The sequence below is a fragment of the Macrotis lagotis genome, chromosome X, assembly GCF_037893015.1.
Source record: "Macrotis lagotis isolate mMagLag1 chromosome X, bilby.v1.9.chrom.fasta, whole genome shotgun sequence".
In the NCBI taxonomy this organism is placed as follows: Eukaryota; Metazoa; Chordata; class Mammalia; order Peramelemorphia; family Peramelidae; genus Macrotis; species Macrotis lagotis.
Window position 1 is genome coordinate 278,627,623 of NC_133666.1, and position 23,334 is coordinate 278,650,956.

At 36.4% G+C, this 23,334-nt stretch overlaps 1 long non-coding RNA gene across 1 annotated transcript in view; it reads right to left on the reverse strand.

Annotated features, from left to right (window-relative positions):
• Positions 1-23,334, reverse strand: part of LOC141502674 (uncharacterized) — a 77,167-nt gene that overhangs the window by 49,336 nt on the left and 4,497 nt on the right. The window contains exon 2 of the long non-coding RNA XR_012472616.1: positions 21,324-21,441. This is a non-coding gene — a long non-coding RNA (uncharacterized LOC141502674). The remainder of the gene's footprint in view (positions 1-21,323; positions 21,442-23,334) is intronic.

Genomic DNA, 23,334 nt, shown 5'->3' on the forward strand with positions numbered 1-23,334 from the left:
ATGGTAGTGGAGAACTAAGAAAGGAGGGAGTTGCGATCAGCAATGGCAACGGTGGAAAAATATGGAAATAACTTTTGTGATGGACTTATCATAAAGAATGAGATCCATCTATGACAGAGTTGTTGGTGTTGGAACAAAGACTGAAGCACATTTATTATTATTATTATTTGGGGGAGAGTGCAGGGCAAGTGGGGCTGGATGGCCTGCGTGGGGCCACATAGCAGGGTGATCTTTGGGTGTCTGGGGCCAGATTTGGACCCAGGTGCTCCTGGCTCAAGGGCCAATGCTCTGTCTGCCACCCAGCCACCCCTACTATTCTTACTATTTTATTTTATTTGGGTCTTTTTTTTCTTTCTTTCTTTCTTTTTTGGTTTTTGCAGGGCAGTGGGGATCAGGTGGCTTGCATGTCACACAGCTGGGTGATTGTTGGGTTTACGAGGCTGGATATGAACTCGGGTGCTCGTGGCTCCAGGGCTGGTGCTTCGTCCATTGCGCCACCTGGCCATACCTACAATTATTACTATTTTTTAATTTTAATTTTTTTCTCTCCCCTTTACTTTTTTCGCCCAAGCAAGACTATCTATATTCATGGGGGGAGGGGTATTTTGTTTGCTTGTAAACAAGAATGTTTTATTAATGTAAAAAAACATTTGTACAAAATGAGAATAAAAAAATAAATTAAAAAAAAAAGACGGTCCTTGCTCTCAAGGGCTTCAGAGTCTTTTAAAGAAAATGACATGAAAACCATGTACATACAAGCTATAAACAGGATAAATGGGAGATAATAAACAGAGAAGAGGTACTAGCATTAAAGGGAATGAGGAAAGCCTTCTCTTAGAAGATGAGATTTTAGCTGGAACTGGAAGTCAGGGAATACCAAAATATGAAAAACGGGGAGAATTCCAGGACAAGAGACAACTAAGGAAAGGCACAGTTGGGAGATGGTGCATCTTATGCAAGGAACAGCAAATCCCAGAGTACAAGGGGGTAGGAAGATATCACTAGACAGGTGGGAGGGGGCTACGTTAGAAAGAGCTATGAAAACTTTGAGTGCCATATTGCATCTTCTATAGTTGGCATAGGGGAAGCATGCAAATTATCAATATTATTATTCCTCCTAGGAACCCTTTTATTACTCACTTTACTGCTCATAATTTCTGAAGAGCTAAAACTGCTATTTTTAACTTTCTACTCAAGTTTCAGAAGGTTGATAATAGTAGTGGATTTCCTTCATTTCTCTATTTGTTGTTAATTCCTGCCTAACCAGACTTCCGGCCAAGATGGCGGAGAGAAGACAGGCACAGTTCTAAAGTCTCCTGATCTCTTCCCTACCTATCACATGAAATAAACCTCTTAAAAGAAAACCGACCCACAAAACCTAGAAAGAAAAGCCAGGAGAAAGAACATCTACCTCAGGATTTGTCTAGGGTAGCAGGTTTGGCCAAATTTGGGTAGGTGAGTCTGGGCTCAGAGGAGGATCAGCCCCAATCAGTGAGATAAGCAGCTGAATTGGAACTGGGAGTCTGAGGGCCCGAGAGCCGGACCTGCTGGATCAGTGGTGGGGCTAGACATCAGGGGCTTGAGTCAACTAGGGAGCAGAGGTGCTGGTGTTGGTGCTGTCCCCCAGGAGCTTGTGGATGGGGCTGGGGGGCAGAGTTCCAGAGCAGGAGAGCTGCAGACACCATCCCTGGGCTCCTCTGGTCCCATTACAACTCAGACCTCCTCCCAAACAAACAAATGCGAACTACTTCTGCCTCAGGCCCAGGTGTGTGGAGCAGAAGAACCAGCCCAGCTGAGGAATGACCTCAGGCCAGGGTAAAACCCACCATTGATTGAAGGCAGAAGAATTCAATAGCTCCAACTCCTCCCTTCAAGCAAAGGGAGAAGGCCTCAATCAAGGTCACAGACACTCCAGAGAAAGCAACCAACACCTCCTACTGGCCAGCCAGAGAAACTGCACTCAGTGAGTAAAGCCTCTAGTGATGCCAAGCCCCTGTGATCCAGACCCTCCCCAACTCAGGTCTTAGCAAGATGAAGGGTCAGTGGAAAGGTGGATCCATAGAAAAATTCTTGAAAGGGAAAGACCCTAACTCAGAGAGACCTGGAACCTCTGAGCAGAATACAATCTGGTCTTCAGCACAGAAAGTCTTCCTTGAAGAAATAAGGAAGGAGCTTAAAAATTTGGGAGACAATTAATACCTTGCAACAAGAAAATAAAACCTTAGAAAGTACAATTGGACAAATACAAAAGGAGAATAAATCTCTCAGATCCTCAATTGGACAAATACAATATGAGAAAGTTCTCTCAGATCCTCAATTGGGCAAATGCAAAAAAGAAAATAATTCTCTCAAAACCTCAATTGGTCAAATCAAAAGCTCTTTCAGAAGTAGAATTGACCAATTGGGAAAGGAGTTGCAAAAGGTTAATGAAGAAAACTCCTCCCCCCCCAAAAAAATGGAGTCTACAGAAACTAATGACTCCATGAGACAGCAAGAGCCAATTAAACAAAATCAAAAAATAGGAAAAAATAGAAGCAAATGTAAAATACCTCATCAACAAAACCACTGACCTGGAGAATAGATTGAGGAGGGGCAACCTGAAAATTATAGGACTTCCTGAAAACATTGAAGAGAAAAAAAAGCCTGGACTTACTATTACAGGATCTAGTGATGGAAAACTGCCCTGATATCATGGAATCAGAGGGCAAAGTAGTTATTGAAAGAATACATTGATCCCCACCAGAAAAAAAATCCTAAAATGAAAACACCAAGGAATGTTGTGGCCAAACTCCAGAACTATCAGATAAAAGAGAAAATCCTGCAAGCAGCCAGAAAGAAACAATTTAAATATCAAGGAGCCACAGTAAGGATCATGCAGGACCTGGCTGCATCAACATTAATGGATCGAAGGGCCTGGAACAAGATATTTCGAAGAGCAAGGGTTCTTGGAATGTAGCCAAGAATCTACTATCCCACAAAGCTGAGCCTTCTCTTCCAGGGAAAAAGATGGACATTTAACAAAATGGAAGAATTCCAGAAATTTCTGATGAAAAGACCAGAGCTAAACAGAAAATTTGGACATCAAATAGGAGGTTCAAGAGACACATGAAAAGGTAAAAAAAAAAAGGGGGGGAGCAGTAAAAGGAAAAAAAAATGCTATCCAGTAAGTTGAAACTGGTTATATCCCAGCTTGGGGGAAAAAAAGATTCTCATAAATATTGAGAATTGTAACTCTAACAGAGAGAATATACCTAGCCAGAAATGATGGACATTCATGACCTATCCATGAGACTGCTATCTAATGGGACATAACTAGCTTTAACCCCACTCGGGAGAAAGACTAATAACTCTCAGGAATTTTGACTCTATTCAATAGAACATACTGAAATAGAAGGGATAGACACTCAGAATTTCCTATGACTTAGAACGATCTAAAAAGCACTACCTCCTTAAAAAGGGGGACAGGGAAAAGACAGGAGGAGGGAGGGTATTAAATGGGGTAAATCTCATTACACTAAGAGGTACAAAAAACCTATGGTAATAGAGGGGAAGAAGGGAGCAGATGAGAAACACCTGAATCTTCTTCTCATCAGACTTGGCTTAAAGTCAACCTACACATACTCAGTTAACTTATAAAACATCCAACCTTTCAAGTATTAAAAGGGGGAAAAGGGAGGGGGGGGACGGAGAAAGGGAAGGGGAGAGGGGGGAAAAGGGAAAGGGGAAAGAAAGGGGAGGGGTGATATAGGAGGGAAAACACACTGAAGGGGGTGGTATCCAGAAACAAAATACTGGGGAATATGGATAAAGGGGGGGGGGAAGGGGGGGGGAATACAAACAGAGGGAAGATAGCATGGAGGGCAATAAAGAATTAGTAATCATAACTTTGAATGTGAATGGGATGAACTCTCCCTTAAAACGTAAGCAAATAGCAGAGTGGATTAAAAACCAGAATCCTGCAATATGTTGCTTACAAGAAACTCATTTGAAGCAGAGAGATACATATAGAGTAAAGGTAAAAGGTTGGAGCAAAATATATTTTGCTTCAGCTGAAGTAAAAAAAGCAGGGGTAGCAATCCTTATCTCAGACAAAGCAGCAGCAAAAATAGATATTGTTAAAAGAGATAAGGAAATTTTATCCTCCTAAAAGGTACCACAGACAATAATTTCTGCCTAACTAAATTGTATGGAAGTCAAAAACCAGACAGGAAAGAAAATTCAAATGATTAAAAATTCTCATCTGCCCTTTTTTCCCCTTGTCATGCTTTGTGACCCCTTGAAGTTAGAATTGGAAAATGGTTGCAAACATTACCACCTCCACCAATAAGAAACCATATTTAAATTGTGAGCAAAAAGGGGGAAAACATCATTAAAATCAATGGAAAGACTTTCTTGAACTGATACAAAGTGAAATTAACAGAGAACATTGTACAGAATGATAATAATATTGTTCCATGAAACTATTCTCAGTAATATAATAATCCAAGATAATCCCAAAGGACTAATGATATTATTTGAACTGATATTTTCCATTTTCTTTCATTTTTTTTTTTTAGTATTCTGATATGAGATGATTAACTCAGAAATGTTTTGTATGATTGCACAAATATAACCTAAGTCTGATTACTTACCTTCTTAGGGACAGGGAAGTAGAGAGAGGGAAGGAGGCATAGAATTTGGAACTCAAAATTTCAAAAAATGTTTAAAAAATTTTTAACATGTAATTGAGGGGAAAATAAAGCACTATTACTTTTCATAATGTCTCAATGCAGAATTTTAAAATCCTAAATGTATTCTGAAAACAATATCTTCTAGAAACATAGAAAATAAATTAAGAAACAATTTGAGGGGCGGCTAGGCTGCGCAATGGATAGAGCACCAGCCCTGGAGTCAGGAGGACCTGAGTTCAAATCCGGACTCAGACACTTAATAATTACCTAGCTTTGTGGCCTTGGGCAAGCCACCTAACCCCATTACCTTGCAAAAACTAAAAAAAAAAAAAAAAAAAAAAAAAAAAGATTTGAAATAGACAATTCCAGAAATTACCCAATTAGAGAGACTCATGTAAGATTATCACTCCCATCATTCTGGATACTTCTTTTTATTCAATTTAAGTTTATTTTAGCTCTTTTGATTTATACATCACATTGTGGTTACTATTGAACTTTTAATCTGCTAAAACTCTCATCTTTCACAAAAATTACTTTTTATTTGTGAAGCAATTCTAAATGTGTAAAGTAGAGTTTTTGAACTACACTGTATGCTTTTAATCACTATTAAACCAGAATTTTAATATTCTTACCCTAATTCTGTTATCAAACATTTTAGCTATTCTCACTTTCCTATCATTTGTTAATTTGATAAGCACATTATCTTCCCACTGCTCCAAATTACTGGTAAAAATGTTAAATGAAAAAGGACCAGTGACAGGGTCCTCTACTAGTCAACCTTACATACACACACATCCTCTTTGGATCAAATCATTTAACTAATTGTCAGTCTCTAATTATACTATCAAACAGCCCACATGTCTCCAATTTACCCACCAAGAACATTGTGATAGGCTTTGTGGAAGGCCTTGTTGAAATTGTCATTAGAGACACCAACCTAGAGAAGCTGGGCAATCTACATACCATCATCATAAATTTTTTGAGTGTTGCTTGTCAATGAGCTTATAAAGTCAAAAAAGTGTTCAACTATAGTTCAGTCACCACCAGTTCTTCCCAGTATTACTGAAGCCAAGGAGGGCAGTCTACATTCATTTACTCACTTCCACTTCTCCCAGACTCAGGGCTGAATGTACTGACAACACATAATTTGTTTCAAGAAATACAAGAATCTTATCCAGCTGAACATTCAGCAAAATGCCAACATCTTCACATACCCTGATAATTGGCCCATGGCGCCACTGGGTGCTAGTTAAAGAGGTCATAGCTTACACACAAGGGAAAGCAGAACATATACAAATGTTGCCAAAGTTTTATTTTTTTCCCCCTAAAGTGTAGTGCTGGAAAACCCATGTAAACTCTGTAGAGCTGCATTGTGAAAGGGGTCATTCGTTTTACTAACAGAAGTTGGTATGGTGCAAGAATTTTCTTGGCAGATAAACAAAACACAATGGAAAAATGTGTAAACAATGGGTTTTCCTGTCAATTTTTATAACTGGATAAGTAGCCTTTACAAAAGGTAAAATAATAATCATAGTAATTAATAATAATATTAATAATAATTCTTTTCCTCCCTTTCCTCAATCCCCTAGGACACACACAGAGTCACTTTTTAAGGTCATAGAAGCTGAAGGAATTTATTTGTTCATGAATATAGCCAGCATGCCCAAGGAATCATTTTGACACTGATAAATAAAGCCAGAAAACGTTCAACCAAGGCAAATGGTTAGGCCAAACTATGTTGGCAAACATAAGGAATCTCTCAGTGAGAGCCTCTAGCCAGAGTTCAGGAGGTGGAGAAATCACTCTGTTTCCCCAAATGCCAATGAATGTACTTATCATCTCAATGACAAAAGTTACAAATATTTTCCTTCAATTCCCAAACACACCATGAGAACAAGCTGTTACTTGCTCTGTAACAAGCTTCATTGTGCTCCAAAGGGTAGGTTCTGGCTGAAGGCCAAAGGCACAGGTGGAGAAAAGCCCAAAAAGAAGCAAGGTTGATTAATTGTGCTTGTTTACAGAAATTAATAGCTTGATGAATTTGAGCTGTTGATTTCCATACTCTATAAGACCAGAATAAGGATAATGAGGTTGAACTTTGGCACCCTCTTTTCCTTTCTCAATCAGCCAGAACTGGTGAGAGAATGTAGCACCATTTTAACCATGTCTGTAAAAATTTGCATACTGATATAACACATGCAAAGGAGTATAAATTAATCTTGCATTTCTTGAGGTACATGCAATAAATAGTGATCTGTGGGGTAAAGTGTGAAAGGGTACAAGGGTCATTTTGCAAAGAAATAGATTCATTCATTTACCATGTTTGTTAGTCACCCACAATGGGTAAGGCACTCTGAAAAGACTCAGTCTTTTATCTGAAAAATCTCACAATCTAATGGGGAAGATAAAATAAGGACCCAAAAGACTAGAACAAAATGTGACCATACACTGGTAGTTCAGAGGAAGAAGAGATTACTTTTAGAGAGAGAATATATGAAAGGTTTCATAGAAAACTGGCAATTACACTAAGCCTTGAAAGATGGGTAGGAAATTGACTGGCAGAACTAGAAAAGGAAGGGCATACCAGGAGAATGGAACAGTGAGAGCAGTGAGAGTTGCTGCTATCTGAATCCCAATCCTTTCTTCTTTGTCCCCTCCAAATGCCCTGAATTTGTTTTTTTAACTTAAATTTGTTCTTCCAAAGATAGTTTTCAACATTCATTTTTGTAAGATTTTGAATTCCACATTTTTCTCCCTCCCTCCTCTTTTCTCCCTCCCCTTGACAGAGTGTAATCTGATATAGATTATACATGTATAACTATGTTAAACATATTTCCATATCAGTCATATTGTGAAAGATGAATGAGAACACAAAAAGAACAAAACACTATGAAAGGATTAAAAAAACCATTATGCCCTGAATTTGTAACATCAAGCATCTATGTTTAAGTCCATTCAACAAGCATTTTTAAAGCACCTCACTGTGCTGGGTCCTGGAGATATGAAAACAAAAATAAGTACCTTTGGATAATTGGTTCATTTTTAATGACCTGCACAGTCTATCTTTAGGAAAGATTCAAACTGGAGTTTCAAATTAGAAAGGTTGAAACAAATATCAGAGATGGATCATCTAAATGATATAGTGGATAGAGTACTAGGCCTGGAGTCAGGAAGACCAGAGTTCAAATTTGGCCTCAAACACTTTGTAGCTGTGTAAACCTGGGCAAGTCACTTAGCCTTGCTTGCCTCAATTTCCTTATCTGTAACATGAGCTGGAAAAGGAAATGGCAAACCACTCTAGTACATTTTCCAGGTGGGGTCACAGAGTCAAATATGCCTGAACTACAACAATAACTAGAGTCAGATTCATTTGAGAGCCTTCATTTGGAGCACTTAGCCTAATTTGGTTCAATAAAACTGCATTGTGCTTTAGGTTAGTACTTCATGTTACTAAACCCACTTTGCCAGGAACAAGGGGTTAAAAAAAAATTGTGACAGTTGACAATTGTGTAATTGCCCTAGAGATTCATTTTGCTGTTTGTTCTATTGTATACTATTGCATGACTTTCCATTGAAAATTTCCCTTGGTGGCCTCACTGAACATGAACTCCAAGGTTGTCAAGGGAACTAATGAAAACATTGACTAGGAAAATCACTACATCCAGAGAAGAACCAGTTTGACTTTTGAGGGAAAATTATAAGAGGAAATTCTTCACAGGCCTATTTAGATTTGATCCACAGACATCTAGTTCCAGATAGACTTAGTTTACATATAGAAAACAGATAAAATTGCATATATAGTTTGGAACAACCTTTTCCATATATGGGTGATACATGTGTATATACTGCTCAATAACCTATGCTGGATTTGTTTTGATTTCATCAGTCAGAACCATGTGTAGAGTGTAGTAAATCGGAGTGATTACTTCAGCAGTTCCAAACTTTGAAGAACTTGGATTGTTTGTTTCAGGCAGTGACTCAGAGAGAGAGTTGGGAGTCGGGGAAGGATGTAGCTTTACCATCTTATGGAGGGAGAAGGGGAAAGCTATGGGTTCATAGTTATGTGTGTACTTTCATATGCATGTATGAGTATATATAGATATATGCCTGTAAGTATTTTGATATAAAGATATACATATGTATGTGTAAAAGCAACCTATAAATCCTCCACCAGGGCAAAAATGTAAATCCTTCACCTTCTACACATACCCTTCAGACTATGCTTTTGACATTTTTTTTTTCTTCTCAAAGTTTGTTCTCAATATTCTCCTTAACTTTATTTCACCTGGTTAGGAAAAATTAAGGGTGAATCAAGATGTCCAATGTGGCTTGCCCCCAGTCTCCTAGAGAAAGGTCTTTCTTTGCTGTTTTCTTCTTTTAATAAAAAGAAAATAAAGGAGCTCTAGATAAACAAAACTCAATTTGTAAAAGAATGAGTTCAGAAGAAAAAAAATCCAGTTTTCTATTTTGATGCAAATTTGTTATATAAGCAGGAAACTGTGAAGGCTGACTCTAGGTTCACTCTCCCAACTGCTACAAGGGCTAACAGATTAGGTCCTTAGAAAGAAGTAAGCATTTATATAGTCTAATATGTGCCAGACATTGTACTAAGCACTTTACAAACATTATCTCGTTTGATTTTCATAACCCTGAAAGGTACTGTTATCATCCCCATTTTACAGGGTCACATAGCTAGTAAATGTGTGAACCCCAGTTTCAAATCAGATTTTCCATTCTCCAGGTCCAGTGCTCTATCCATTGTGCCAATCAGCTGCCATCATATAGGACTGAAATCAGGATCAACAAATCTTGGGCATTGGCAGGAAATGTTGCCCATGTTCCAGTCTCCCCTATTGCATTTGCATTATAGAAAATAGGCACAATATTCACGTTGGATTTCTTTGACTGGAAATAGACCATAATTATGTACATCTAATAGGTTCACTTTCATTGCTAATTAATGGAATTTTCTGTGCCAGAAAGTGGTTGTATTTTGCAGAAAAACCCATTCAGAAACTTTGTATTTCATTATTAATTCCTATAGGGCATCATTTACCTAAATTTGGTCAATATGTTCAACTGTATATACAAAATTAGGCTAGGTCTGTATTGAATACTCATTTGATTACAGGTAATTAAGAATACAAGAGTTCATTTTTCTAAATGGCACCTAAAATTATTTTACAGTAATGTTCCACTAAACCCTGGGGGTTTAATTTGGTAGTTTTGTATAATATTAGGAACATAAAGAATGGGGAATAGGAGGAGGAGTCTGTGTGCCAGCAGGGAGAAATATTCTAGGAATAGCAATATACACAATAAATAAATGGACAGTATAAAAACAGAGAAATAGGTAGGGTGACAGAGTGAACAGGGCGCTGCTTTTGGAACCAGAGATCTGGGCTTGAATTCAATCTGTTACTTAATAACCTGTGTGACCTTAAATAAGTCACAACCTGGCTAGACCTCAGTTTCCTCATATTTAAAGTGAAGGGACTAATTGGACTAAATGGACTAGATTTTGTGTCGGTCCTAACTCTACAATCTTGTGATTCTGTGAAAGATTGTCTTGCCATATTCCTTTCAAAACTTTTGTCAGATTTCATGTTTTTTCTAAAATATCAGGTAAGTACTACTACTCTCTTCTTTTTGTGGGGAAAAAATTAGCCATGAAGGATTTAGATGCCAATTCTGGGTCTATGAAACCAACTGACATAGTATGGTGGTCAAGTTCTTACACCTGATTCTAATGAATTTAAAGCATCATTGAGAAGTTTCCTTCTTTATCTAAATAATTATCTAAAACATCACCAAAGAATGAGATGAGTTAAGGGATAACACTGTGAATGATTGTCACAATTGCAATCTGTACTTAATAACTTCCATGATCTCTCTAAAAAAAGGACATCAAATGAGACACTTAAAATTCATGAGAAACTCTCTTCATTTTCCTTGTTCTCCCAAGTTGTCTATTACAATCACACACTGGACCGCAGGCCAAGGAAATGAAGGATTGAAGGCAGTCCTCAAAATTAAAGACAACTTGCGTCAGAAGGTTCCACAGTCTAGTGACATCACAAATCCATTGATGTGTGGGCCAGCCTAGTTTAAGGTGGTATTATTAGACTTATTTGGATCAGATGAAAGAGTATTTGTCAGAGTTCTCAATTCAGATGTTCCAGAACAATGACAACATTTAGATGTCAAAGCCGAATGAAAAATGAGACATTTCCAACATTCATAAACTAGATTTACAACCCTTTCTCTGGCACCACTTCTCCTCTCTATGGAGCACATCACAGAAGGATCTCATTAGAAATATAATACACAAACGGGGTATGTGAAGACGTTGCAATCCTCTGACATTTTTTTCAAGGCCAGTGGGCTGGATGTGTAAAAAACAACACCATCAGATGCTCCCCAAACCACATCTTAAGATCCTTTAAGATGTGTTTGTCTTTGGTGCTATTGGAGGAAAAAAAAGGATTTGCTCTCAGATGATCAAATGGAAGAATACTAGGGAATGTCCATTTCCAAATAATAGAGGACCATTATTCTTGAAGTAGAGGTCTCAAATCCTGTGGTATCTACTAACAAACTGCCCTCATACTCATGTGAGGATTTCAAGCTTTAAAATAAGATATCAAAGATCCAACAAACTCATTTAAAGATCATTTTGAGTGTGGAATAAAGCAGTTCAACATGGACATTTCATGGATCATTTTATCAGTGCTACAGTGGTCACACTCCTCTCCATGTCCATGCACAAAAATTGGGGATTACAGTCCTGCTATCAGAAAAATGCCTTGATAAAAGAGCAGAAGTTTGGTTAATAAGCATTTCAATTTTCTATTTCTCTTTTACAAGCCCACATCAGTCTGGTTGCTTTCACTGGACCCCACTCCCTGCCCTAAGGCTGGACATAGAACTCCTACAGCTATAGAACTAACACGTATATAACTTTGTAGAGAATGCAGCCTAAATAAGGCTAACAGACATATACCTTTGACCAGAAAATTCATGTGACTATTCTAATTTTTTGGTACAATGGAAATTTGGAATCTATTAAAAGAATATTTAGACAGAAACTTTGTCAAAGTTTCCTCCCTTTTTTAAAAAAAGCAGATCCTTCTTTCACAAAAAGACTAATCACACAGTCTTGTAAAGAGTCATGGTTAAAAAATAAAGTGAGTCTATTTGACTAATATGAAGTACATTAATGACACCATTTATAGACAGGCTGCCAGAATGTTAATCATAAAGTCATCTTATTTATTCCCCTAAAATTAGTCAGTGCCTTATGGAACTTTACTAGACAATAGTTAATGAGACTGGTTTGAGTTAGTGCTTGCCTCAAAGTGACTATTCATTTCTTTCAAAAGATATGTTTTCTTACCTGAAAAATGAGACAGTTCACCTAAATAATATCTGCTGTCTTTTGCAGTTCTAATATTCCAGGATTCTTTTCTATGATTTTTCTATTTTTTATTTATATCTAAGTCAATCTTTCCTCATAATTAGTAATATAATGGTGTCATAGGGTCACAGATATAGAATTGGAAGATTCCTTGAAGGCTATCTAGTCCAACCTCCTCTTTTCATAGGTGGGGGAACAGAGGCCCAAGAAGGATAAATGACTTGTCTTTGTCTCCAAAGACTGTCACCTTTCCACAGCATCAGTAGGTCTTGGTAACTTCTTAAGGGTTTTTTCCCCCTGTACTTTGTAAGCTTTCTAGGGGTGTGAACACACACTTGAATACTGGCTATTCTCCGAAAAGCAGACTGAAATCTACAGATGCATTATATAACACTGAGTAAAGTTCTTTGCATAATTAGTTGGTTGTTGTCCTTCATTCTTGAAGAGGACCAAAATGATGCCTCTATGTTGGAGTCAAGGTCATTTTGTCTAACTGAGACTGATCAGACCAGTAGTGAACTTGGATGCCCCACTACAAATCAAGCACAAATAGTCCACATAAATATTTGGGGCAGAGATGTCTCTAAATTTGCACATCTAACATTTCTTTTGAGCAATGACAATTCTGCTTCATCACAAAGCATAGTACCTTCTTTATACCAATATGCCATGCTCAGAGGTCCTTTGCCAATGTCTCCCATGATTCACAATATTAAAGCTCTTCAGAAACCTTGAGAGTGTCTTATATCACTTCTTTTCAATTCTATGTACTTCCCTTGTGTGAGTTCTCTGTAAAATAGTCTTTTAGGCAAACGTAAGTTAGGCATTCAGACAATGTGGGCAGCCCATCAGAGTTTCACCCTCTTCAGTAAAGTTGGCAGTTTAGTTCAAGAAAGAACTTTGGTGCCCAGTACCTTATCTTGCCAAATGATCTTCAGAATCTTCCTAAGATAATTCAAATGGAAGCTATTAAATTTCCTGGCATGGAGCTAGTATAGTATAGCTAGTGTAGTACAGACAGCAATGAGGTCAGCCTAGCAGCTCTGTAGTCCTTCTGGTTGTTAGGCAGTCTAACAAACATTGAGTTAACTGGCAATGAATGCATGAACCTCCTCATCCATGTTATCTAAGTATATAGATAATGGAAAGTATACTGATGAGGCAAATAAACATCCACTGTATTCAAAATTTCTCCATTTGTTGTAACCAATGGTTCCACATATGAATGGTGGGGCACTAGGTGGTGGAGAATGTGTGTTAATTGTAGGCCAAGATTAGCACAAGCAGCAGAGAATAGATCCATCTTTTGTTGTATCTGAGCCTCAGAGACTGCACTGAGTACACAGTCATCTGTGAACAAAATATTGTGCACCAACTCTCCTTCCACTTTAATCTTGACTTGTCACCTTTTCAAGTTAAATAATTTATGATCAGTGTGGGAGCTGAACATGATGCTTGATCCTCATTGAAGGCATCTTAGATGTCTTAGAACATTGCTGCAAACAGGTTGAAAATGTGGGAGCAAGTACACAGTTTTGCTTCATTCCATTGGTGCCTGGAGAAGCCCAAGAGCTTTTAAATGTTTTTTTTTTCTGGATGAATAATAGTGATAAGTTAATTGGGTAACCTTTTAGTCTCCTAGTTTTCCTTCTTTTTTGATCCCACTTTCCTGAAGGAGCCCATAGTTATAACTGGGGTTTATCTGTTGGAGGGATTAGTCAGATTGGATTCAGAAGTTCAAACCATTTGGGTCAAAGCCAAGAATCTAAATATGGAAATAAAACTAAGTGCCCAGGTTACCAGTGATAGATTTAAAACTAGAATATCATTCTAGGGGGAGGAGAGAGATAAGGAGAGTGAGAGATAAGACATCAGCACTATTAAAGATAAATTTGAACCAAGTGAGACTGGAGGAGATGACCAGCAAGGGTGTACATGAACAGCAATATCAAATAAGACAGTTACAGACACCAAGAATACAAATAAAGGAATACTAGAGTTCAGGACCTAAAACCTTGGGGGAAAAAGCAGGAAATCTAATTTCTTAAAGGTCTGGGTCAAAAAGGTGGGAACGTAATCCCCGGGCAACTGAAATATAGGGCAGAAAATTTAACTGAAGAATCAATATAAGTTAGAGACAGTATCAGAAAGGAACTGGAATACATAAGGGCACAGTTACTGTAAAACTAGGGTACAAGGTAGGGACTAAATAATAACTTCCCCAGTTATCAAGAAACAAAAAGATCAGAGAACAATGGCAAAAGTTGATTTGATATTTACCTAGTAAACAACTAAGAGCTTATTTATATGTTGCCCATTCCTAACATCATGATAAGTTTCCCATCTCAGGTAAAACAGAACCTACAGGTGGGAATTAAGAGTTCCCAAGCTTCAAAATGATAGAAATACCATTACTTGGGGCATCTAGGTGGTGCAATGGATAGAGCGCCAGCTCTGGAGTCAGGAGAACCTGAGTTCAAATCCAGCCTCAGACATTTAATAATTAACTAGCTGTGTGGCCTTGGGCAAGCCACTTAATCCCCAATTAAATTTAAATAAATTTTAAAAAAATAAATACCATTACTCTTAACCTCAAAGGTCAAAAACAAAGAAATGACTTCCTGACTCAAACTGTCAAACAGACATCAGGTCATCTAAATCAGCCTGTTACCTTCTAGCTCTTAAAAAGTAAGACCCAGGTGATCTATCTATTTTGCATAAAAAATAAAATCCGCAGCAATTGATGTACCTGGGTATCCTTCAACAAAGCAAAGTCAAAAATGAGAATAATATTCCTGATAATTCAAGCAATTGCATCATTTTCCTGAAACTCCTTGAAGCCTAGGAATGCTTCATGTTTATTGAAATCCCCATCACACATTACAATGTCTTGCACATAATAGGCATTTGGAAAATATTTGCTGAATTCTATTGAACTGCAGTATAAGGGGGGAAAACATCTATTTTCCTTCTATCCATTCTATGAATGTTTTACTGATTCTTTCAGAACTTAAGTTCTTAGAACTTCTAATCTGTAACTAGCACTTAATTTACTCAGATTAATAAAAGTATTTCTAAAACAACATCATATGACCTCAAATGAACCTGTGACAGCATGGTAATATGGTTTTACCTCCAGTGATGCAGATCTATGCCCATCTCCTTGACTGCCTTGACTATATCTCTTGTCTATGTCACTATATCAGTTCATCATAAAGGATGAACATTCTGGAGACCTTCTTAAATTTCTCTTAATATCTCAAATATACAAATAACTTAGATCCTTTACTTCAGTGCATCTTTTCCTCTCCCAAACTAGCTAATATTTTGAAATTCATGATGAAGAAACACTGTATTATAACCTTCATTTAATTCAAACAGTTCAAACACTAGATATAAGTGGTATCTACTGCCACAGTGCATCAAGTCAAATAGGCTATATCATCTTCCATCTTCTGACAGAAACTGTCTTTCATGGACAAGTTGCAAAATTTCCCAACACTTTATGTAATGAATGGAAGAATCCCACTCACCAGTGGTATTCAAAACAAAGGAACCCAAAACAGCTGTTTTCTATTGCAGTGAATCCCCAAAGAGTCTAAGTTATAGGCCTGGTCCTAACCCTAGACAATTGCATTCCTATCCACACTTTGGATTATTGAATCAGGGAAGTAAGTTGGTGATCACTAAAAGGTCCAGTCAATTTTTAGATAAAGTGGAGGTCTATAAAGCTTCTAGAAAGTGTCCAATCTGCCCAATGACTGAGTCATTGAGTCCCCTTCCAGTTTCAGACAGTTCCATTATTATCTTCTCTGAGGGCTAATAAGCAATAAATGACAAGACATTATTACCAGTCATGAGGTCATAGAATAGAAGACCTCTTATAGTTCATAATAGTTCATTTTGTTCTTGAAGTTTGAATCCCAAAAGAGTTAATGAGATTAGTTATGCATGACAAACATCTTGTTTGATCAGCCCAGGAAAAGTTACCAAAGTACTTCAACCATAATGCTCTGAAGTGTAGTTTAACTTAACTGTAGACAAGAAGGACAAAGAGCAGTTAATAGCCCATGTAGATATATAGCAATGCATCCAAAGAGGGAACAACCCTTTTTTAAACAGAAATCTTCACCCAGTCACAAATTGGCAGAGTCACAAAATTGTGCAGGGTACCACAAACTTGGGCTAGAGTCCCAAACTAAAGACTCATCTGTCTGTATACATAGTAAGGGAAGAACTGCCTATCACAGCTGGATTTTACCATAGCTAAAGAGTAATCAATTCCACTCTTGTCATCTTTCAAGGAAGTGCGACTCAGTTTCTAGACCACCTTCAACAAAACGCCTTTCTTAATTTTCCCCAAAGCTACTCCATATTTATGTATGTTAAATTTGCTTATCCACATGTATATGTACATATTATTTCCTCTTCATGGAAGCTCCTTGAGGGCAGGGAACTGGTTTTTTGCTGTTTTCCTGTTTCTTCAAACCTAGCATTGTACTTGCCACATTATTGATATATAATACTTAGAAGATAACACAATGTGACCTGGTCTTTTCAACCTCACATATTGAGAAACATGGAATTGCTACCTAAAGCCAGGAGAACAAAAACAGAAGAAAATTTTCTATAATGAATACTATGCAAAAATGATAAAATACTGGGGCGCCTAGGTGGTGCAGCGGATAAAGCACCGGTCCTGGAGTCAGGAGTACCTGGGTTCAAATCCGGTCTCAGACACTTAATAATTACCTAGCTGTATGGCCTTGGGCAATCCACTTAACCCCATTTGCCTTGCAAAAATCCTAAAAAAAAAAAGGATAAAATACTAGCAAGAAGATGACAGCAATATAGCACAAAGATTACAAATTGTGACCAGGAGGAATTTATATGAGAAATCAATTGAATTCACTGAAGAAAATATCACCTTAATAAGTTGGAAAGAGACAAAACAGAGAAAGAAAATTATAGACCAATTTCTTAATGAATATTGATGCAAAAAAATTAAAATAAAATAACTACAAAGAGATTGCAGCAATGTATCACAAGGATTATATACTATGACCAGGAAGTATTTAAACCAGAAACACAGGGTTGATTCAGTATTAGGAAAATTATCAGCATAATTGACCATATCAATAATAAAAACACTGGAAATCATATGATTATCTAAAAGAGATGTAGAAATAACTTTCAACAAAATACAATACTCATTCCTATTAAAAACACTGGAGATCAAAGGTATAAATGGAGCTTTCTTTAACATGATAAGTAATATCTATCTAAAACCAGCAACAAATATTATTTGTTATATAAATAAGGTAGAAAACCTTTTCAATAAGATAAGAGTTGAAGCAAGGATGTCCATTATCACCATATCAATATTGTACTAGAAGTACTAAACATAGCAGTAAGAGAAGAAATAGAAATTGAAGGGGTAGCTAGGTGTCACAGCCCTGGAGTCAGGAGGACCTGATTTCAAATGTGACTTCAGACATTTAATAATTGCCTCACTTGGGCAAGTTACTTAATCCCATTTCCTTAAACAAATAAAATGTTAAAAAAAAAAAAAGGAATTGAAGGAATTAGAATAGGCAAAGAGGAAATAAAGCTATCATTCTTTGCAGATGATATGGTGGTACACTTAATTCAAAAACTAGTTTAAGTAATTAACAAGGTCAATAAAGTTGCAGGATATAAAATAAATCCACACAAACCATCTGTATTTCCAACAAAGATTACCAACAAAGTCCAGCAGAAAGAGATACACAAATTCCATTTAAAATAATGGCGGACACCAAATAAATAAATAAACAAACAAACAAACAAATAAATAAATAAATGGATGGATGAATGAATGAATGAATAAAATAATGGTGGACAATATAAAGTAATTCATAGTCTACCTGACAAGACAAACCGAGAAAGTATAATAAAAACAATTACAAAACACTTTTCACACCAAGTCAGATCTATATAACTGCAGAAATATTAATTTGTTCATGAGTAGGGTGAGCCAGTACACTAAAAATGACAATTCTACTTAAATTAATTTACCAGTGCCATACCAATCAAGCTACCAAAAAAAAATTTATAGAGTTAGAAAAAAATAAAATAATTCATCTGAAAGAACAAAAGATAAAACTGTAAAGGGAATCAATGGGGGGGAGGAAGAATTGAAAGAAGGGAGTCTAGCAGTACTAAATCTCAAATTGTATCACAAAGTGGTAATCATTAAAACAGTCTGGTACTGGCTCAGAAATAGCATGGTAGATCAGTGGAATAGATTAAGTTTACAATAAACAATAGTAAATGATCATAATAATTGTCTGTTTAATAAACATAAAGATCCCAGGTTTTAGGAAAGGAATTTCTGAGAGAATTGGAAAGCAATTCAACAGGCTAAGCAAAGACTGACATCTCACACATTATACCAAGGTAAGTTCAAAATAGATACATGATTTAGACACAAAAGGAGATATCATAAGCAAATAAGTGAAGTAAGGAATATCTACCTGTCAGATATATGGATAAGGGAAGAATTTTATGACCAAACAAGCAATAGAGACCATTATGGGAAGTTAAATGAATAACTTTGATCACATTAAATTTAAAACATTTTATAGAAACAAATCCAATTTAGACAAGATTAAGAGGGGAAAAATCAGATAACTGAGGAAAAAATTTTACATCAAATTTCTCTAATACATTATTTCTCAAATATATAGAGAATTAAATCTATAATTTATAAGAATATGCCATTTCCCAACTAATAAGTGGATAAAGGATATAGTTTTCAGAAGAAATTAAAACTATAGTCATATGAAGAAATATTCTAAATCATCATTGATTAGAGAAATTTAAACAATTCAGAAGTACCACCTCTCACCTATCAGATTGGCTAAAATGACAGAAAATGGAAATTAATAATGTAGGAGGAGATATGAAAAAAATGAGATGCTAAGGCACTGTTGGAGTTGGGAACTAATCTAGAGAGCAATTTGAAACTATGCTCATGGGTTTGCAAAACTGCATACCCTTTGACACAGCAATACCACTACTTGGGCTGTACCCCAAAGAAACTAAATAAAAAGGGGAAGTCCTATATAAACAAAAATACTTATAGTAGCTCTTTTTATGCTAGCAAAAGAATTGGAAATCAGAGTGATAATCGTCTATTTAGGGAATAGTTGAACAAGTTGTGGCAGATGATTGTGATAAAATACTACTAGTGTGCTATAAGAAATGATGAGCAGGTTAATTTACAAAAACCTAGGAAGATTTATATAAACAGATACAAAATGAAGTCAATAGAACCAGAAGAACTCTGTACACAGAAACATTATAAGCTGATCAACTGTGAATAATTTAGTTATTCTCAACAATACAACAATCCTAGATGATTCTGAAGGACTTAGACTGCTGAATTGCTTTCCAATTCTCTCTTAGGATGAAAAATGCTATACATATCTAGAGAAAGAACTAACAGTCTGAATGCAGATTGAAGCATACCTTTTTAAAATTATTTTCCTTATGAGTTTTTTTGGACTGTGTTTTCTTTTGCAATCTGGTTAATGTGGAAATGTGTTTTGCAGGGCTGCACATATATAATCTCCTCGTTGAGGGAGAAGGGAAGGAGAGAATTTGGAACAATTTTTTTTAAATGAATGTCAATTGTTTTTACATATAATTAAGCAAGTCACTTAACTTCTCTCCATGAGGTTTCCTCATCTATAAAATAAAATTAATAATAGCATCATCTTCCAAGATGGTTATGAGGATAATATGTTAAATATTTATAAAACATTTCCCAAACCTTAAAGCACTATCTAAATTTTAAGCATTATTATAATGTTAACAAAGTCTGTGGCAAATATTTAGTTTTGAAACAACAGGAAAAAACCTACCTGGCCATGGACAGGAATCACAAATTCTCTATATATTAATCCTTACTGGATTGGTCAATGAGCAATTATTAAGTGCCTATTATGTGCCAGAACTAATCACTGCTGATAAAAAGAACAAAAGATAATCTCTGATGTCAAGAAGTTCAGTCTAAAGGCAGCATAAAAATAACTATGTACAGGTGAAATATATACAGTGTAAATTGAGGTAAACAATAGAGAAAAGATACTAGAAATACAGGAGATCAAAAAAAGAATTCTCACAGAAGATCAAGTTTTAGCTGTCCCTTGAAGGAAGATGGGAACCCAAGAAGTATAGATGAGGAGGTAGAGTACTCCAGGTCCAGGAGACAGCCCATGAAAATGATTTAAGTCTGGAGATAGAGGAGATTGGTATCACTGGATTACATAATACTAAGAACAGGAGGAGGGGAGAGGAATAGAGTGTATGGAAATTGGAACTGTGATGCTGGGCCAGGTAGAGAAGGCTTTGAACAGAAGATTTTATTGGGTTCTGGGGATGATAAGGAACAATTCAGCTTTACTGAATGGGGTGGTGGATAGAATCGTTAGATATACCCTTTAGGAAGATCGTTTTGGAAGCCGAGTAGAGGGTGGACTGGAGAAGAGAGAGATTTGAGGCAAGGAAATCAACAATAATGCTATTAAAATAATTCAGGTATGAGACAAAGGTCCCTATCATGCTAGCAGTATCAGAGGAGAGAAGGGGACATATAGAACTATTATAAAAATAAGATTGACAGACCTTGGCAACAGATTGGATGGTGGTTGAAAGAGAGTGAAGGGTCAAAGACAACAACTAAATTGCAAGCCTAGATAACTGGGAGGATCAGAGTATTAAGAGAGTATTAAGAAAGTTCAGAGGAAGGGAAATTTGGAGGCAATATCATTAGTTCATTCTGGGACAGTTTGGGACTATGGAACAACTAGCTTGAGATACCTAATAGGCAACTGGGAGATGGAAGTTTGAAAGTCAGTAAAGAGGTTGGCACTAGATAAACAGACCTGAAAATAATCAACTTAGAGATGACAATTGAAATTATAAGAGCTGGTTGTTTATGATTTTAACTTATTAATCATGTTGCAAATTTCTGCTATTCATCTTTTAGTTCTTATTGGGCTTTGAGAGGAATGTTATACAGTACTTACCAAAAAAAGGAAAATTTTTTTATATTTTCATATATATATATATATATATATATAATTTTTTCTTGGAGGTTTTCTCCAAGTATTTTACCTTCAAAAGTACAGACTGTATGATGTTTGCCAAAAAGGCTGCCTCCACTTTCAGGGCTTAGATCTATTACTGACCGTTTCCTCAGTCTCCAGTGCTGTTCAGGCTCCACTTCACCTTAGTAGCTCACAATCACCATCTAGTGGTAAAAGTTGATAGCTGCAGAAGACTCTTAGAGGGATCATGCTCTAATCCCTAAAGGAAAAATAAAGGAATTTAATGTAATGCTACTTTGTCATTGATTAAGTAAGTTTGGATTTGGAAAATTCCAGAAGTCATAGTTTAAGAGTTGTAGAAAATTTTATTTTTCAAATTCTATGGAAAGATTAGGAGATTATTTCAAAAAAAAAAGCTTAGGAAAGTAATGGAAGTAGCATGAAACAAAGGAAAGTGAACTTTATCTGGAGACTGAAGATAAGTTCAAATTCTACTTGCCATCTTGTGGCTTTGGTAGACATTTAACTTCTCTGGGCCTCAGTTTTATAATATTTTTAAATGGGGGCATTGGATCAAATATTCCTATTCTTTGACTCTCTGATCCTAGGATGGTAAAAGTAAAGAAATATTCAAAATTAGTAAAGGTAGTAATGGTGTTGGGAATGATAAACTAAAAGACAATCATAATAAAACACAAGAGAAGGGAGATTTCTTTCAAGTAAATAATTTATGACCAGAATATATCCTTTCTGTATATGGATTAGATTTCAGACCAGAATGAGCTGTGGAAATGGCCCATCCCTTTTGTTATCTTCCTCCATTTTCTCAAGCTTTCTCTCCCTTGGATATCCAGCAAGATGAGGGAAGAAATTTCTTTCTCCCTCCCCACCAAGGCAGCAATAAAGTGCAACTTATGCTTGGTGGGGTAAAACAGAGACCAGAGTTCCTTATACTCCAATCAATTCTTAGATTGCATTTGCTGCCTTTGTTTCCTTTACTGAATACCAATAAGAGGCTAGATCCTAAGAAAATTGTTTCCAGTCTTGGACTTTACTTCATTAGTTATTCTGAATTTGAGAGCTCTTGAATTCAAGAGTACGTCATTACCCAGAGGAAAAGTATTTCCATAATAAGAAACTTCTTGAAAGAGAGAAAGACAACCAATGCTATCTTAGAGCCTAATGACCATTAACAGGTGAAACCATGACTGATAAGGAGATTTGGACCTTGCCAACTTTCGTTGTACTTGCCATTTGTCATTCCAACCAATCAGGTCTGAGATAAATGTCAAATATCTGTTCAGAAATCCCACAAAGAGTCCTTACCGTCTAGGAGAAGTATAATGAAAGTAATGGACTATTTGAACACTTTATTTTTTGTTCCTTCATGCCTTTGAGTCTTTTCTGTAATGGAGGATATAAAAATATGCCTCATATTTGATTGAGTTCCTTTGTGGGGAGGACCTTAGTATCTAAATATGAACCATATCTAAAGATTTCTAAGGAAATCTGAGTGGAAGCAATAATGATTCAGAAAGAGACCACACTTCAATAAGGTCAACCAGATTAAACTCAGACTGTGCATGTTCAGAATCTCTTAGAAAGTTAAAGCAAGGGGGAAGATATAGGTGGCCCTAGGCCATAGGTGAATTTATTTTCTTTATAAGCTAAGATCAAATGCTACTTGCTACATGAAGACTTTCCTGATATCCTTCACTGTGAGTGACTTTCTACCCCCACAAAAAAAATCTTGCATATTTTGGCAATTTTTCCTTGTTTCATATGCAACCCCCTTCTACTTTTTCTTGACAATGGCAGAGTGGAAAAAGTAAGGGCAGAAATTGCTTGCTAAAAAGTATACAATTGTAGACCCTCTATAAACTTTGATAGCACTCTAAATGGAAGATCCTTCTCTCATGATTAACCCAGAAAAAGTAAAGCTAGAGTACCTAAAATCAATTTTGATTTTCTTGCTATAAACCAAACCAAAAGAAAGAAAGGAGTTGCATCTAAATGGAAGGAAGTATCATAGATATTCCCTGAAGAGACAGGAAAAAGATTTGGCAGACTTGGTTTTATTGTACATCCAAAGACAAGAAGAAACATTATTTCATGGCACATCAAGTCATCACGTGTTAAAGCACTGATGAAT